Raw genomic sequence first — 17,523 nt, 5'->3', positions numbered from 1 at the left:
AAACAAATGAGAAGCCTCTTCCTACACCCACAGACCAAGAACACTCTGCCTTCATATTAGCTATCAAACTCTAAAGAGCTCTCTGAAGGGGCTGGAGACGTGGCTTTGTGGTTTAAAGCACTTGCTACTCTTGTAGAGGACCTGGGTTTGGTTTCTATCATATACATGGTAACTGTAATTCTAGTTCCTATAGATGGAGATTACATTTTCATTTCATGGCAACCCAGACCCAAATAATCACACAGAAACTATATTAATTACAACACTGTTTGACCAATAGTTCATGTGTGTTCCAAACTAGCTCTTACATCTTAAATTAACCCATTTCTGTTAATCTGTGTATCACCACAAGGCTGTGGTTTAGTGGTAAGTTTCCGGCATCTTTCTCCTTTACCAATTACATGTCATCTCTCTGACTACACCTTCTCTCCTCCTCTATCTCTGCTTAGATTCCCTGCCTTACTATATTCTGCCCTGCAATAGGCTAAAGTAGCTTCTTTATTAACCAATGGTAATAAAACATATTCACAACATATAGAAGGGAATCCTACTTCAAGTTCTCATGTATCTAGTGTCCTTTTCAGACCTCCATGGGTACTACACATAAGTACTTAAATATGTATGTATGTACATGTGGGCAAAACATTAACACATGTAAAAATTATTATTTTTATCTACAAAATCTAGGTTTATTGAGCTTATGGAGATCTCACTTATGTGTTCTGAAAGACTGAGCACTCAGAATGTTCAGACAATTCTAATGAACTTGGTTTTTCTTTTTATTATTATTATTACAAATTTTCACCTCCTCCCCTCCTCCCATTTCCCTCCATCTCCCCCCATTCCCCATTTCCCTCCCTCTCCAGTCCAAAGAGCAGTCAGGGTTCCCTGCCCTGTGGGAAGTACAAGGTCCTCCCCCCTCCATCCAGGTCTAGGAAGGTGAGCATCCAAACAGACTAGGTTCCCACAAAGCCAGTACATGGAGTAGAATCAAAACCCAGTGCCATTGTCCTTGGATTCTCAGTCAGCCCTCCGTGTAAGCCACATTCAGAGAGTCTGGTTTGATCACATGCTCCATCAGACCCAGTCCTTGGTGAGCTCCCATTAGATCAGTCCCACCATCACAGTGGGTGGGCACACCCCTCGCAGCCCTGACTTCCTTGCTCATGTTCTCTCTCCTGTTCCTCATTTGGACCTTGGGAGCTCAGTCCAGTGCTCCAATGTGGGTCTCCAACTTCCCCTATTTCTATCAAATTGCAGCATATGCTAACAACATAGGACACAGTCATGGTTCCCAGCAGTGTGGGTCATCCCTTGCCTAGACTAACAGCACCTGGCCCAGGGTGTCACATCCTGCAGATCAGCAACAATAACACAGGTGGCTGCTATCCAAAGCATGTTCACATGTTGGCTCTAATACCCTCCTTCTATGACTTGAGGGGCTCTGAGGATATGCCCTTACCCAATCATGAGTGCCTAGTATCAGCATTAATATGTGATGAGAGCAAAATAGCAAGATGTGGTTGAGTTGTGTCATCCTGACTGATGTGTTCAAACCCTAGCTCCTCCTATCTGTGAGTGTATCTTTATTTGAAATAGACTCTTTGCAGGGCAATCAAGTAAAGGCTCTCCAGATGAGAATAGCCTGGATTTGTGGGGACCCCAAAGCAAATGACTGGTGCCTTAAAAGCAAAGGGACCTTGAGGCATAAAGACATGTGAAGACAAGAACAGAAACTGAGTGATGCAGCCACAAGCCAGGACAGCCAGAGAAGACCCCTCTCCCTTAGAGCCTTGAAAGGAGCCAACCCTACCAATACCTTGAGTTCCCGAAACTGTGAAAAAATAAATGCCTATGGTTTTAAGTTGTCAAGTTTGTGGTGATTTGCTGTGGCAGCCATAGGAAACTGAAACTAGTCACTGCTATAGAATAAGCTCTTGGAAACAAGGCTAAATCTGAAATTTTTATTCAAGAAATGTAACTATGATGTTAGTTGTATTATTACACTTGTATAGTGAAATTTGAAAGTTTATAGTAATAAGCCAAGAAAAATCATTTTTCATTTGATCTGTTTCACATCCACTACATGCAAGAATTTGTGATCTGAATAGGTGGGTACTCACAATTCTAGTCAGAGTTCTCCCTGAATTTAAGGCAGCTTGACATCAGTGACAACAGCAGAGTCACCTGGAAGCTAAGATACCTGACGTTACTCAATCCTGATGTTATGCAATTCTGATGTTACACGATCCTTGACCCTCACTGGCAGAGGAAAGAAAAACAACTGGAGTTTGTCAGCCCACAAGACTGACACCTCAGCAGTCTGGATCTGACACCAGAATCCTGGAGGGTCCCGGAGAGCCACTCGACCCCAGACTACAGTGAAAACTTGGGAACAGGTTCTGATAGTTAGGAGGGGAAAAGCAGGAGCAACAGGGCAGATTAACTCAGGGGAGGGGGCGCGCAAGAAGGAAGGTCAGGATAGCAAGGTGATGGTCATCCCTCTGCCACACCCTCTTTATCTGGACCGCTAGTAGAAGGTGCCACCCACGGTCAGAGTGGAACTTTAATTGAGGCAATCGGGACACTTCTCCAGGTGAGGCTCTGTATTCAGGTGATTCCTGGTGCTCCTGAATGAAGCGCTCAAAATGGTAACAATCTGTTGTATGTGGTTTACCATCAAAAATAGAAAAGAAAACCCCATCTCCCTCTGAAGGCTCGCCTATCTAAATGTTGACAGTCACCCAACACACCCCTTTCCCATCTTCACAGCCTACTGAGTTTAATTAGTACCACCTGTTGGCATGTGTGGTGGTTTGAACAAAACCATTCCCCATTGGCCCATAGAAAGTGCCACTCTTAGGAGATGTGGCCTTGTTGGAGGGAGCGTGCTGGAGGAATGTTTTCCTTAGAAGAGTTGTTGACATCACAGTGTCTCTTCACAGCAATAGAAACCCTGACTTTGTTGCCTTGGTCATGGGTAAGTCTTGCACAGGTAACCATAAATGCAGTGAGCTTGTGAAGACAATAGCCACATCATGTGCAGAAGACATTTCTCAGTCTCTCTCCTTTCCCTCTGGCTCTTTATTCCTTCAGCCTCCTGTTCTGAGACATTCCCGTAGGCAGACTTTTCTATCTTGCCAGCTGCTCCCCAAATAACCACACAGAGGCTCAACATTAATTATAAATGATTGGTTAGTAGCTTAATCTCATTTTTAGCTAGCTCTTATAACTTAAATTAACCCATTTTTAATTAATCTATGTGCTACCCCAAGGCTCATTTACCTCATGCTAATAATCCCCATTCCGCTCGCTCTGCATCTCATGGCTTCTCCTCACACTCCACCCTTCTTCTCCGCAGCATTCTCTCTGCCCCAGAAATCCTGCCTAGCCATCCACCGTCAGCTTTTACTAACAATGAGGGCAACATACCTTCACGGTGTACAGAAGGATTATTCCACAGCACATACCCTAAGATTCCCAGAGGGCTGGATGATAGAAATATCCCATTTAGGGCTGAACACTCGCAGCCACTTGTTCTCAGAACTGTGAGCAGTATGAGTCTCTGCAGTAACTGCTGCCCACTGCAGGACGTCACTTCTCTGGCCACGGTTGGGAGAAGCACAGATCCATGGGTGTGACTTTAAGTAATAAGGCGGTCTGAAAACATGCATTAGCGGAGCAGTAGTGGGTTCCCATCTTAGGGCTCATGACTTCCCAATCCATGAGCTTTGGACCAGATTTGCAGTACCCGGCATGAATTCCTTTCTGTAAAGCTGACCTCAAATTCAATCAGAAGCAGTTAGTTATTCTATAACCTTCACGCCACTATAGCACTAAAGGACATGTCTTGCCTTCCTGATGACTGGAATATTCAGGGTTCACAGCTGATAATATTCTTGATAGCTTTTCTCCCCAGTGGCCTCTATAGCACCTTTCAGTGCTATGATTAACTAGCCAGCAAGGAGGAAGTTCTCAAGTCAGCTCTAACTTTGTTGTTCTGTGTCCAGCAACCAAAGTGTGTTGTGTCTTAGTAGTCGTACCATCTAGTTATGTGAAAAGCTAAAAGCAATGGCAATAGCCTGTGCTGTTTTGGAAGTCTCCAGGGCTTCCCTAACCAATCATTAATAAAGAGTATTCCGTTTTCTTTTCTACTGCTGTGACAAAATGTTCTAAAAAGCAAGATACCAGAAGAAAGGATATGTTTGACTTATAATTTCAGGTTCGAACCCATCACTGAGATGAAGTCGAGGAGCGCAAGCAGCAGCCATACCTCCTCCACAGTCTAGAATAGAGAGAAGCAAACACACACAAACACACACAAGCTGCCTACTTGCTTGCTCTAAGCTAGTTTTCTTTACCCACACAGTTCAGGGCCCAGCCTAGACAATGGCACTGTTAACAGTGGGCTGGGTCAATTAACCATGAAGACAAGCTCCCACGGACATGCCTGAAATCCAATAGGTCTAGATCATTCCTCAGTTGAGTTTCTCTTCATGGTGGTTCTAGGGTGTTTCAGGTTGACCGCTGATGCTAATCACTGCAGTGCGCCACCTCTGGCCCTGAGACTTTTATTTAAAAGCCCATGTCTTTTGGAAGAAGCATTGCTCAGTGGGTACTGGAATTTTCTGTGCTATAGCTTTCCAACAAGGCCCTGGCATCGCAACTAGAACAGCTGGGTATCTGTCATCACAGCACTTGGCAAATCATAGCTGTGTCTACTGAAAAGCCAATCCACTGTGACAGGGATGCATTTCCAGTCATGTGAGCATCACAAATACATCCTAAGTTCAAGCATTATGGTTGTTTTTCCCCATGTATCTGGACACTGTCAAAACACATGACCGCACAGAATAAGAATTCCAGGGATCCCAACATCATGTGCTTAAGAAAGTTTGGTCTCAACTTTTGCCACTATCCAGCCGTGAAACTGGCTTTTGGCCTTGACCCTATCCTGACTCTACTAAGGCTCCAACATAAGGAACATAAAGTCGGATTTTTTTTCCCACATGAACAAAAACATATGTTTTAGGGTGGGAAGCAAAGGGCTCAGTGGTAATAAACATCTTTTAAAACAGAATTGGGTAGTTTGAAAAAGGAGAAAGAAAATGGGGAGAACAATGTGGTAGTGGTTGTGCTAGCAGAAGGGGGAGGAAGGCTGGCATAAGCATTCATCCCACTTGTAAACACAGTAGGCGGGTAAATGAGCAAAAGCAGGTGCTTTGGGGATCTTCTTTTCAGACAGTATCTGCCATGTAACCTATGCTGTTCTCCAATCCACAATCCCCCTGCCTCAACCTCCCCAGTGTTAGGATTACAGGCAAGCCTAGCCAAAACAGGGTGCTCCATATGTGGTCCTCTTGTGGTTTCAGCCTGTAATGTCCCTGGCTGACTGCTGACTTGAACACTTGTTCTCCAGCTTGTGGTGCCAATGAAGTCTGTAGAAGGTTGAATCTGTCTAGCAGGAGGTCACAAGAGATGGGCCTTTAAAGGTTCTATGTGCACTGGACCATGGCCTGTGCATCCTGGTCACCTACCCTGAGAAGCATCTCCACTACATGCTCTTCCCGCCATGATCTGTGCCGTGACTTCCTGCCGCAATGGACTGCAGCCTTCTAAAGTGGTAAAGCCAAAATAGTCTTCCCTCCACAAGTCGCTCTGTCGGATGTACTGCCACACAACTGGCTGTCAGCATTAGTGGCTTGAAGGAAAGGAAAGGTCTTTTTAAAGTAAAATAAAAACTTTCCTTGGGCTGAACAGACTCAGTCATTAAGACCATTTACTGTTCTTTTAGAGGACCCAGGTTCCATTCCCAGAATCCACATGGTGCTTAACAACCGTCTATAACTCCAATTCCAGGGCATCTGGTACCCTTTTCTGGCCTCTGCAGGCACTGCAAACATGTCATGCATGGGCATACATGTGAACAAAGCACTCATATACTTAAAACATTTAAAAATATATACTAAATGAAAATATAAGACAAAAACTCAAGGTGCCAGGCCCATGACTCCCTGTGTTCAGACATGGGGAGTATAGGTGCCATTAAGACTGTTGATGCTGAATGGGCAGGGCACTGAGCACAGGGAAAACGTGCTTCAACATTTTGCTTCTTATTAAAACCTTTTAGTTTACACGTTACAATATTTAAAAGAAATCAAAAGATACATAGTCGTAAGGGAAAAGTAGAAACACTATAATCAGATTGCCCAAATGTGGGGTTGGTGCTGTCCAATTGATGAGATTTGGGATCACCTAGGAAAAGAAGAGGAGGAGGAGAGAAGGAGGGAGAGGAGGAGGAAGAGGAAGAGGAAGAGGAGGAGGAGGAAGAGAAGGAGAAGAAGGAGAAGAAGGAGGAGGAAGAGGAAGAGGAGGAGGAGGAAGAAGAAGAAGAAGAAGAAGAAGAAGAAGAAGAAGAAGAAGAAGAAGAAGAAGAAGAAGAAGAAGAAGAAGAAGAAGAAGAAGAAGCAGCAGCAGCAGCAGCAGCAGCAGCAGCAGCAGCAGCAGCATTTTTTAATTCACAGTTCCTGGGGCTAAGAATCTGGAAGCAGTTTAGGTCAGTGACTCAGTCATTTGAAGGCTAGAAGAGCCATTCCTAAGCTCCCTGCCATAGTGGTTGGGAGGCCCCAGCTCCTCACTGGTTGTTGACATAGGTGTTTAGCTTCTCTAGCCTAGGCTGCTTGATGGGCATAAAACAAGAAAGCTGGCTTTTCCAGAACAAGAGAACCAATAAAGTTCATGAAAGCAAGACTAAAGCAGAAGCCACAGCATGGCTCAAAGCCCGCACCAGAGGTTACAAAGCTGTACAATACAGCCCTGCCTGCTGTAGTCTAGGGTCACGTGGAGCAAGCTTGCAACAGCTGTGAGGCTGTGAAAATCTAGAGGCAGATAAAATGAGGGCCTTCTTGGAAAGAGTTCTACAAGTAAAAGGCACAGATCTCACATTTAATGAGGTCTGGCGAATGTGCACGCCACTGCAACCAGTGCCAAGCAAAGTGTTTCCGTTAACTCGTGAGTACCTCATACCCTTTCCCAGTTGGTACATGCCCACCTCACCGGAGGCAACCACTGTTTCGATGTTTTTTTTTAAATCATAGAACTGTTTTTGTTTGTTCATGTCTCATGTAAGTAGAACCAAACAGTATGTACTCTTTTCCGTCTGGCGTTTTCTCTCAGCATAGCCTGGATATTCGCCCGTGCTGTTAAATACGCCAGTAGGGAAAACTTCATATTCATTTACCTGAAGACAGGCTTGGGCTGTCTCCAGTTTGGAGCGAATGTTAATAAAGCTGGCACTGCAGCCTGGTAAAGGTCCTGTGTGCAGACATGCGTTTTCATCTAGGTGCAAACTGGCTGTTATTGCAAGGTCAAGAAGTAAACGTATTTTGTCCTGATTTTTAAAATCGTCAAATAAGTTGCATAGTAAGAGTGGCATGTTTCTCTTTCAGCTGCAGCTTTGGGGAGCTCCTGTTACCGCATCTACCAACAGTTTAGCCTGGGGCATAGCGGTGGCTTGTGGTGGCTTTGGCATGCGTTTCTCTGTGAACTGTTCATCATCAGCACATTCTCATCCACTGGCATCTTCTTGTGAAATGTTAAGGTTTTGCTCACTCTTTAAATTCAGATATTTACGCGTGGTGGAATTGTGGACATACTCTGGATACAAAGATTTCAGGAGATAGATGGATTGGGAAGACTTAGTTCCTATCTATGGTAAGATTTTTTTTTTCTTAATGATGTCTTCTTATAAATGAATTTTCAATGAAGTCAAATGTATCTATTTCATGCTTCATGGTTAATGGTTTGGAGTATACACACAAAATTTTGTCTGTCTCCCAAAATTGCAACGATACTATCTAAATTCTTTCTCTTAAAAGTTTGGAGACTTTAGTTAGTGTTGCTTAAACCTGTGCTTCATCTTGTATACCTTTATAATGCACGTATGGCACAGGAGTGGAACATATTTCTTTTCTGATATGGATATCTGTCTTCTTCAGGATTATTCATGCAAAGGTATTTATTTTGGCTTCTTCTCAAATACTTCACTTTTGTTGAAAATTAATTGACCATATAATTCCATCTACTTCTAGTCTTTATTTGACCCTTTTAATCTGTGTCTAAACTTACATCTAAACCAGTATTACCCTGTACCTAGACCAGTATCACCCTATACTAAGCCAGTATCACACTGACTAGATTACTATGATTTACAGTCTGTATTAATGAAACCTGAGCTTCAGACAAAATAAGATGTCATGAGCATCACTCCAGGCCAACAATTACGCTGTGACATCTTTAGCTTCTGTGGATGCACAGAGCACTATGATGACGGGTAAAAAAAAAAAAAATTAATCTTTTCTGTCTGTTCGTATTTGCCTCCAGTAATTTGTAAGAAAAATGACTCTATGTATTGCCGTTTAAAATAAAAGTTATCAGGCTGGAAGATGGCTCTACAGGTAAGAACACTTACTGCTCTTATAACAGAGCAGAGTTAGTTCCCGGCACCCATCTGGGTGGCTCACAACAACCTGTAACTCCAGCTCCAGGATGTCTTCCAGCCTCCGGAGGCACAGTACACACACGGTCACATACAGGTAATCAGGCACACACAACATATTCATAAATAAAACATTTTCATTATAAAAGTAAAGATTGCTGTGTAATTTTAACTGATGGTTCACATTCATGTAGCATTTCTATTTGAAGGCCCATTCGTAACTCCTATAAATCTGAGTAAATATTTGGGGCATATTAGCCATACAAATGCTAGCACCCTCTTTTCTGAATTGGATATTCATGTCACTCCATGTTTCTTCAGTTGACTCTGTTTCCATTTAAATGGGGCAATGGGTAGAGCTACGTGTACCTTCAAGGTGAAAGTCCTTGCTTGCCGATTATAGGATCATTAAACTTTTATCTAAAAAACAGTTTCTATAAAATGAAGACACAGACAAGATGCCGTTAAATGTTGCACCGATGAAATGATGTTGTTCACTGTAATTACATTATCACCCTGTCCCAAGTTTAGCCCATTTTCCTAACTTCACAGAAAGTGTGGGCTCTGCCGCCTCAGCCTTGGGTCTCCTCCTCCACGGCACGGACGGTGCATGCTGTGCTACCCCTGCTTCCCCTCAAATGTATCGTTTCTGTCTGATAGCCTGGTCCTTCTGCTCTCCATCACTCCCTAATGGTTCTTTTCAAATCCCCCCCGAAGGAGATATATTTCTAGTACCTGCTCTTCTCTGCTGAGAAAGAGAACGTGGAGAGACACAAAGCAAAAGCACTTGAATAATATCAACAGAGCAGATCATTTCCTGTCGCTTACCCATCTGTGAGCCTTTCTCTTTGAACCCTGCGAGCACGGTGTTTAGAAGAGGAAAGGTCTTCTCCAGCTCACCACTAGCCATAACTATGCCCTGACAGCTATGCGGGATGCATGAATCGTGAGTCTGAGTTGGCTGCGGGACCTGCTGTCCATCTGAAGCAAGCAGCTCGACTCGGCTTCTCCTTTCTGTGCATTAGCTCCACTCTCGCTTTCCACAGTTCTGTGTGGACTAACCATCAGTCACTAACCGTCCACCCTGACTCTTTCCAACCTCAAAAGTAACGTGTTTGGGCTGGGGATATTCTTCAGTGGTAGGATACGTGATGCCCTGGGTTCAATTCCCAGGACTAGAGGAGCAGGGAAGTAAAATCTTATGTATTCTGAAAACTGACTTAAACTCCTTTGAAGTTTCTTGTTTTTGCTTGTTTTTTTTTTTCAAAATATTATATATTCCCCCTAAATAAGTAAATAACCTCTTGTTTTTAAACAAAAAAGATAAAATTTGTGTTGGTTTACTGTCACAACTTAAGATTCATTTATCGAGGACTCAAGGTTTCTAAAAGAAGTAACTCCTGCATCCCAATCATGCCAACATTTGAAAATAGGGGAGTTACAGAAAGAATGAAGTGAATCACCCAAGAATGCAAACTGAGCCCAAGGCAAAGGCCGTCATGGACCATGACTCCTTCACTTCTCATGGGCTTGTGACCCTAGTGTCTCCTCCACTGTCATCCAATGACACTACCCTATGCAGCCACCATGACTTATAGGGATTGGACATATGGTCATTATAAAACTATTTCTTTTGTTTTGAAATTATTCAATTTAATTTTAAGAGGCCATGAGTGAAATATTACTTCTTGAGTTTTCCCAAATCTAGAGCTCAGAATCAGAAGAAATTGGGGCAGTTTGCTCCTGTGCAGTGCAAAACAACAACAACAAAAAAACCCTACAACTCTACAACTACAAAATAATGCTAGCACCAAGGAAATGGTACTGCCAAGGAGTACATGGCGTTGAAGATACTAGGTAGAGGTTCCAGAGGAAAACAAACAGCATATCTCAGTGAGAATCTAAGGAGAGAAGGAAGCCTTGAATTAGTTAAGGCAGGTAGAAAATCTTCCAGAACATGGTGACGGTACAGAAGCAGAGGTGAGGAAGCTGTGTTGGGCATGAACAATGTTATCTGAATAACAGAGGGACTGGTCGTTCCAGGGTTTGTGGGTATAAACCGTATTTCCCACCTTCATAGAAAACAACGCACAGAGGGCTCTGGTTTCCTGAACAAGACAGTAGTTAGGGTGAGCCTTCTGCTGCTCAGCTCCACAGCTGAAAACAAAACTGGGAAGGGCTGTTTCAGTTCTGCTTGCCTTCCAGTGACCCTGCAAAGCTAAAAGTATTGTCAAATTTATGATTCATTGGGCTAGCTATTTCTAAAGAGCTGGGAGAAAGGGTAGTGAGCGCTTTCTACCATGACGCCAGCACGAATGACTTTGAGGATGGGATTCTTTCCCTTGAGCAGTGCACAGCGTATGAGGCATTGAAACTTGGAATGACACATAAATGGATATACTTTTACCTATAAATTAAAAGGCTTTTTTTAAAATAGCAAATCATTTGGACTTGCGCTTTTCTGTGTAGGAAGCTTTCAATAAATGTGAAATTTACCTAGTGCCCACAGACATTTTAATTCTTTATTTTGTGTTATTTATAGTTTGGGGGGGGGGGGTTAGTTTGGCTTGGGTTTGGGTTTTTTTTAAAAACAAGTTTTTGATATGTAGCCTAGGTTATCTTTGAATTCACTATGAAACCACACCCAGGCTGGGCTCAAACTCATGATCCTGCTGCCTTGGCCACCTCAGGACTGGGATTGTAGACATGTGCCACTCCCAGGGTTTTTTTTTTTTACCTTGTTTGTTAAGAAAATGAAATTTCCCATTTCCCTAGCAGGAAGCCCAAGATGACCCAGCACAGATAATACTTGATTCTCAGAAGAAGATGGCATAGAACCTCAGGCCCCAAATACCAATCCCATGGAAGAAAATGATACTTCAACCCTAATGTGAGTTAACCTTCTCATGAACATCACAGATACTTCCCTGAACAAAAAAAGAAGACTTGTATCTATAAAAAAAGAAAAATAAGAAAAAAACTGAGCCAGCAAACTAACAACAGATGTATAAGTCCCATCACAGAAAAAAGAACAACATGAAAAAACAATAATTCTTCCCCAAAAGTATTTATCCCCTTCTAATGGCTCCCAGTGAGAATGATTTTGAAGAGTACCCAACAAATAACTTTAAAAGAATAATTATAACTATGTCCAGACAACATAAAGAAGATACGAATGCACTCTAAGAGGACAAAAATGAAGAGCTGGATAAAATAAGGAATCAATCCAAGACATGAAAATAAAGTACAGTGAAGAGATAGAATTGAAGAAATGATGCTAGAACAGAGAAACTCTGTAAGCCAAGCCAAGCCCTCAGCACAAGGCCTCGCCAGTAAACAAACCCTGTAGAAAACATGACATCACAAGGTTGAAGTGTTGGGTTATTCAGTAGAGGTTGGTGGCATTTTTAAATGGAACACAAGAGAGCTTGGAGCACCACTAAAAGACTAAATCTTTGAACTATGGGCATAGAAGAAAAAAATGCAGGCAGAGATGTGAAGAATATTTTCAACAAAATCATAGAAGGAAATTTCCCAAATCTAGAGAAAACAATACCTAGCCTGGTGTAAGAACCTAAGAAGATTGAACACCAAGAAGATAGAAAAAGATAATAAACACTCCAAAGCATATTATAGTCAAAATGTGTAAAACATAAACAAAATAAAGGGTACTAAAAGCTGTGAGAAGGAACAGGTTTATCAGAACAAGACCTGATTATTCAGTAGAACCATTTAAAGCCAGAAGGGCCTGTAAAGATGCATTCTAGGATCTGAAAGAGCACAAGTACCAGTGAAAATTATTCTGCCTGCTACGCCCAGCAAAACTAGCTATTAAAACTGAAGAGGAAAAAAACCATTTGTAATTTTCATTACAAAATTTGACAAAAGAATCTTATGACTACTAAGTCAGGTTTACAGATGATACTGGAAAGAATATTTCTACTGAAAGAGAAAGATAAACATACAAAGATACCACCAAAGATGATAATGTCAGGTAAGTTACTGAAAAAAAAAAGTCTAAGAAAACAGCTGCAAAACCAACAAAATGACAGTAGTCAAAATACAGCATTCTCTATTTTAAGGTTTATTTTAATTTTAGTTACACGTATGTATGTGTGCCTGCTTGTTTGTATGTATACCATGTTCATGCACTTTCTGTAGAGGTCTGTAATGGGTATCAGAGCCCCCAGATCTGGAGTTACGTGTACTTGCAAGTAGACTAATTCAGGGGCTGGGAACCTTCTCCCTGACTGCCAACTTCCACAGTACCAGAGGAGCTATACAGTTTGTGTGGGAGAAAAGTCACTAGTGATACAGTACTAGCTGGCCTGCTAGCTGTGTGTGTGTGTGTGTGTGTGTGTGTGTGTGTGTGTGTGTGTGTGTGTGTGATGTTCATTTAATATAGTCGTACTATTTTCACTGAAGCACTGGGTGTTTTGTTGTCACATTGAGCAACAATGTGGCAATATCATAAGCCTTCTTATGTTTACTATCATGTTTTTCCCCTCTGTCTATGGAGGAATAATATGCCTTTGCATTTACATACATTAATCATACCAAACATAGCCATTATTCAAAAGAAATATCAAGTAATTAATTTATTAGATGAGAGAAAAGAGGAAGAAAACTTGACCATCTCATCTTAGCCATGAGGCAAATGAGATACTGATGAAGCATTTAGACATGTGGACTCGAAGACTTTAAAAGTTTAAATTAGAAGGAACAATGTGTACATTTATATCACTCACTACAGTGACCATAGTGTTGAATTCTCACTTAATAAATGGTCCTTTGCCAAACACTACAGAGAAGACACAGTCAGTCAAGCGATAGGACATATAAGGCTGGAATGCGTCTACACAAATCCAGAGTCAAGGGAAAGGCAAGGAAAGACTTAAATATCAGAAATCTCTGTACAGCAAAGGAAATAACAGGAAGAAAGGTAATTACATAGTAGGGGGAAAGATTTGAAAACCTTATATCTGATACGGAACTATTATTAGAATATATAAAGAATTCCTACCTCTCATGTTTTGGTTGTGAGCCTAGCCTTTAACAGTCAAGCCATCTCTCCAGCCCAGAATGCCTACATCTCAACAACAAAGACTCCAACTTGCATTTCTAATGAACGTTTCTGCAAAGGCAATACACAGATAGTCATTTTCCAAATAATATCAGGAAGGAACGAGCATTGACTTGCAGCATTGGTAAATGGGAAGATGTAGCCCTTAAGGAAGACAGTCTGCAAACTGTGAAGAAAACTCTAGCTAGAATCTCCATGGTCCAGATAGACCTCTTGGGATATTTGTGCAGAAGAACTGAAAACAGAATCTCATCCACACAGTCAATAACTGAAACAGATGCATCTACAGATAACCAGATTAAAATTTATCTATAGATAAATGCAGTTTTTACTCCACGAGAAACCAGCCTTTATAAAGAAGAAAAGCCATTGTTCTACAACATGGATGATCCCCAAGGTCATTAAGCTAAGTGAAACAAGCCATTAAGATGTGTGGGCGTGCACACACCACACACACACACACACACACACACACACACACACACACACGCACACACACCACAGTATGACTCTGCTGTATACATATGGTTAACGCTGCTAAATTGTACACTTAAAATCGTTCAGATGAAAATTCCTATGTTAAATGCTTATCACAATTTTTAAAAGTCTATCCTAAATCTCCATGGTTGTTGTAGGCACTGAAAACAAATTTCTAGGTCCAAGAACTGAGCCTTGGGATGGACCAGAATTGGGACGAAGAAGGAAAAGGGTGAGGTAGGGTGCAGAGCATGGCACCGTGAAGGCTGAGAGAAACGGCGTGTCACAGGAACCAAATGCAGCTTGGGATGAGTCATACAGCCTGGAAGCAAGGGAATTATTGCAGTCCTGATAGAGCGGCTTCCACATTCATGGCTGCATTCAACCCACAGATATCTGCTGAGCTCCAAGTATGGGCAGGCGCTATTCTAACACAGAACAGACACGGATAAGCATATGCCGGCTAGTCCTAACTACTATGAAGAAAAATATAAGCAATCCAAGAAGCTGGAGTGGGGGTACTTTGATTTTTTTTAATCAAGTGATTAAGACATTTATGACTTGTAAAAACATGGAGGAAGAGCACTGGGGTAGGAGAGGAGTAGGAGGAAAGTCTCAAATGGGGCGCTGTCAGCCTGGAGAGAGCAGTGAAGGGACCCGCAAACTCAAAGCACAGCTGGAGAGAGAAGAGCAGAGAGACACAAAGCCCCCTCTGAGAAGTGGCACCGTGATTGTGGCACGGAGGGAAAAAGAAAGGGAGGGTCATGAAGTGCACAGTGGTGTGCTAGTGAAATGAACAAATGTCGTAACAAACTGTGCCTAATGGCTCATCGCAATTTGGGAAATCGTGCTGCTTGTTTCTGATCAAAAGTGAGGTGTAAATATTTAGGGGAGAGAGGAGAGGGAGAGGGAGCAAGGGAACAGAGAGAATCATTATCAGAGAAAAGGCCCTTTGAGAGGATCAAAGATGAAACCCAAAACAGAGTTCATGGTGCTGGATTAGAGAGAGTCAAGAATAAACCTGAAGCCAACGACAGCTGCTTTCAGCTCGGCGGCTGTACAACATGAAGTCAGACAGCATAAATTCAATTCAAATAGAAGACAGATGGTCCTAGAAGTCTGTAGGCATCGAGAGAAACTTGACGTGATTCATTGCAGCCAAGTAAAGCAAGCGTTCAGTTACCGACTTAATAAATTACTACAACATCTTCATAGAAACAGAGGCTTGGCAAGATAGGACTCTAATAAGTCTAGTAATTATCACAACTAAGTAAGGTATTTAATCTTCATCTTCCTCAAGCTTTCTAAAAATGTTGAAATCATCATAAAAGAAATCTAAGATAAAAATCTTATAATAATTTAGAAAGGACATGTGCACATTAGGAAACACAATGTTACTTGCAGGGAAAATCATGCTAGACGAACCTGAACAGTGCTAAACCCCACAACCTGGCTAAATGGTTGAGAGAGTTAACTGATGTTAGACCACAGGCACAGTTTCAAGTGTCTTAGGTTCTCAGACCCTCCATCTTAAAGTTGGTAGGAAACAAGCCATTTGGATTTGTGACAAGTCAACCATGAGACATGCTGAAATTTAGTGTGCCTAACGCTGGAAGTCAGTAGGAAGAGCACAAAAAGGTGACAGAAATGCTTTATCTAAGAAGAATTGAGGTTACTTTCTGTCCAGCTGACACCAGTCTTTGTCTTCATCGACACTACTTTCAATGTGAAATATAGCGTTCCTACAAAAACACATGCAAATGCACACGGACAGTTGAATGGATGCTCATCCTCCTCTTCCCTTCACTTCCCACTCAGGAACAGCTATCATCCTGAATTTTAGGTTAACCTTCAGTTCTTAAAGCTGTTTCCTTGAGTAGCCTATTTCCTTTTTAGGACAAACTGTACAGGAGGGCTCTTCTATGACTTGTATCATGGCATTGGTATTGACCAACATGGAGATTTCCACCCTTCTAGGTGAGTATGAAATTATATCTTGCTATGGTTTGAATTTACAGTTTCCAATTGCTATTCGGTGACCCCCTCTAGGTTTTATTTGCAGATTGCTTGCTGTCGCTGCTGCTGTTTGAGGCACGGTACCAACATACAGGCCATGTAGGCTGATGAGGAACTCACTATAGCCCTGACTACTCTCAAACTTCAATTCTCATTCTTCTACCTTCCAAGTTTAATTCAGTTATATTTTACCACACCCAGCTTCTTACTAATTAACCAAAATTTACCCATTTCTTCCTTTAGGATTTAAACCTGAAATTATCCCTAAAAATTCACATGTTAGAGCCATGGTTGCCAGCTGCTTAGGGGGTGGTTGAGTCTTGGGCTCTTACTATGAGTTAGTCATTTGATGGATTCATAACATGGTCGAATTATTAGGAGATGGTAGGTAAGAAATAAGGGAGTCAGATCTCACTAGGAAAGAAGGTGGCGGGAGACCTAGCTTGAGAGGTTTAGCTTGTTCTCTGCCCTTCCCTCCATCTCTCTTACAATCTGCCTTCCAGTCTTTCTTCTTTCTGGTGGTGTAGCATGAGGTCAGCAGCCTCTGCTGCATGCTCCATGGTGTCTGCCTCTGCACAGGCCAGAAACAAGGTGGCCATCCAACGAGGCTACAACTTCTGAAACTGAGCCAAAGCAAATCTTTCCTATATTTCAGTCGATTTTCTCGGGCATCGGATAACAAAGAGGTGACTACCACAGCCTCTGTGGTTAGAGATTTTCTGTCTGAGCTTAGCCTTAACTCAGGTTTTATAAATGTTTCATATAAGCTCCATGGAGCACGTTGAATATGTGCTTTCAAACTATTAAATCTATTGTTTTTAAAGGCCCACCAGATCAAGCTTGGTTGCTCAGTTAAAATCTTCTATAGCCTCACTAAGTTTTTAATATCTGATTTATTACTATTATAAAGAATCCCATAATAGAACTGTCAGTTTTCCTTTGTATTCAATTTTTATTTACATATTTTAAATTACATTTTGTGCATAAAGTTCAAATTTGCTATGTCTTTAGTACAAGTTAAAAATTATAACATGGGGTTCTCTTTATTATTGCTTTATAATCATTTTAATTCCTTTTGATGTAACTAATCCAGGTTTATTTTGATTATTCCTTTTATACATCTATTTTTCGATCCCTTGGTTTTAAATATTTAGATATATTTGTAATATCTGAGATCTGTTGTAAATAGCATATGGCTGAGGTTTGGCTTTTTGTGTCCCTGCCATCTTTGTATTTCACTAGTAGCATTTAATCCCTTTACATTTATTGTTATTAATTATATGAAAACATCTGCTTGGTATCATTCCTAAAACATCAGCTACTTTGCATGGGAGTCTATTTTCAGTCATGTTATATGCTAACCCTATCTCATAACCAGTTTTTTAAAATTAAATACCTAAATATCAATAACAAATATCATTAATATGTAAAATGTTTACATTTTTCCTAA

The sequence above is a fragment of the Arvicola amphibius genome, chromosome 11, assembly GCF_903992535.2.
Source record: "Arvicola amphibius chromosome 11, mArvAmp1.2, whole genome shotgun sequence".
Classification (NCBI taxonomy): domain Eukaryota; kingdom Metazoa; phylum Chordata; class Mammalia; order Rodentia; family Cricetidae; genus Arvicola; species Arvicola amphibius.
Note: the sequence above shows the minus strand (reverse complement) of the source record.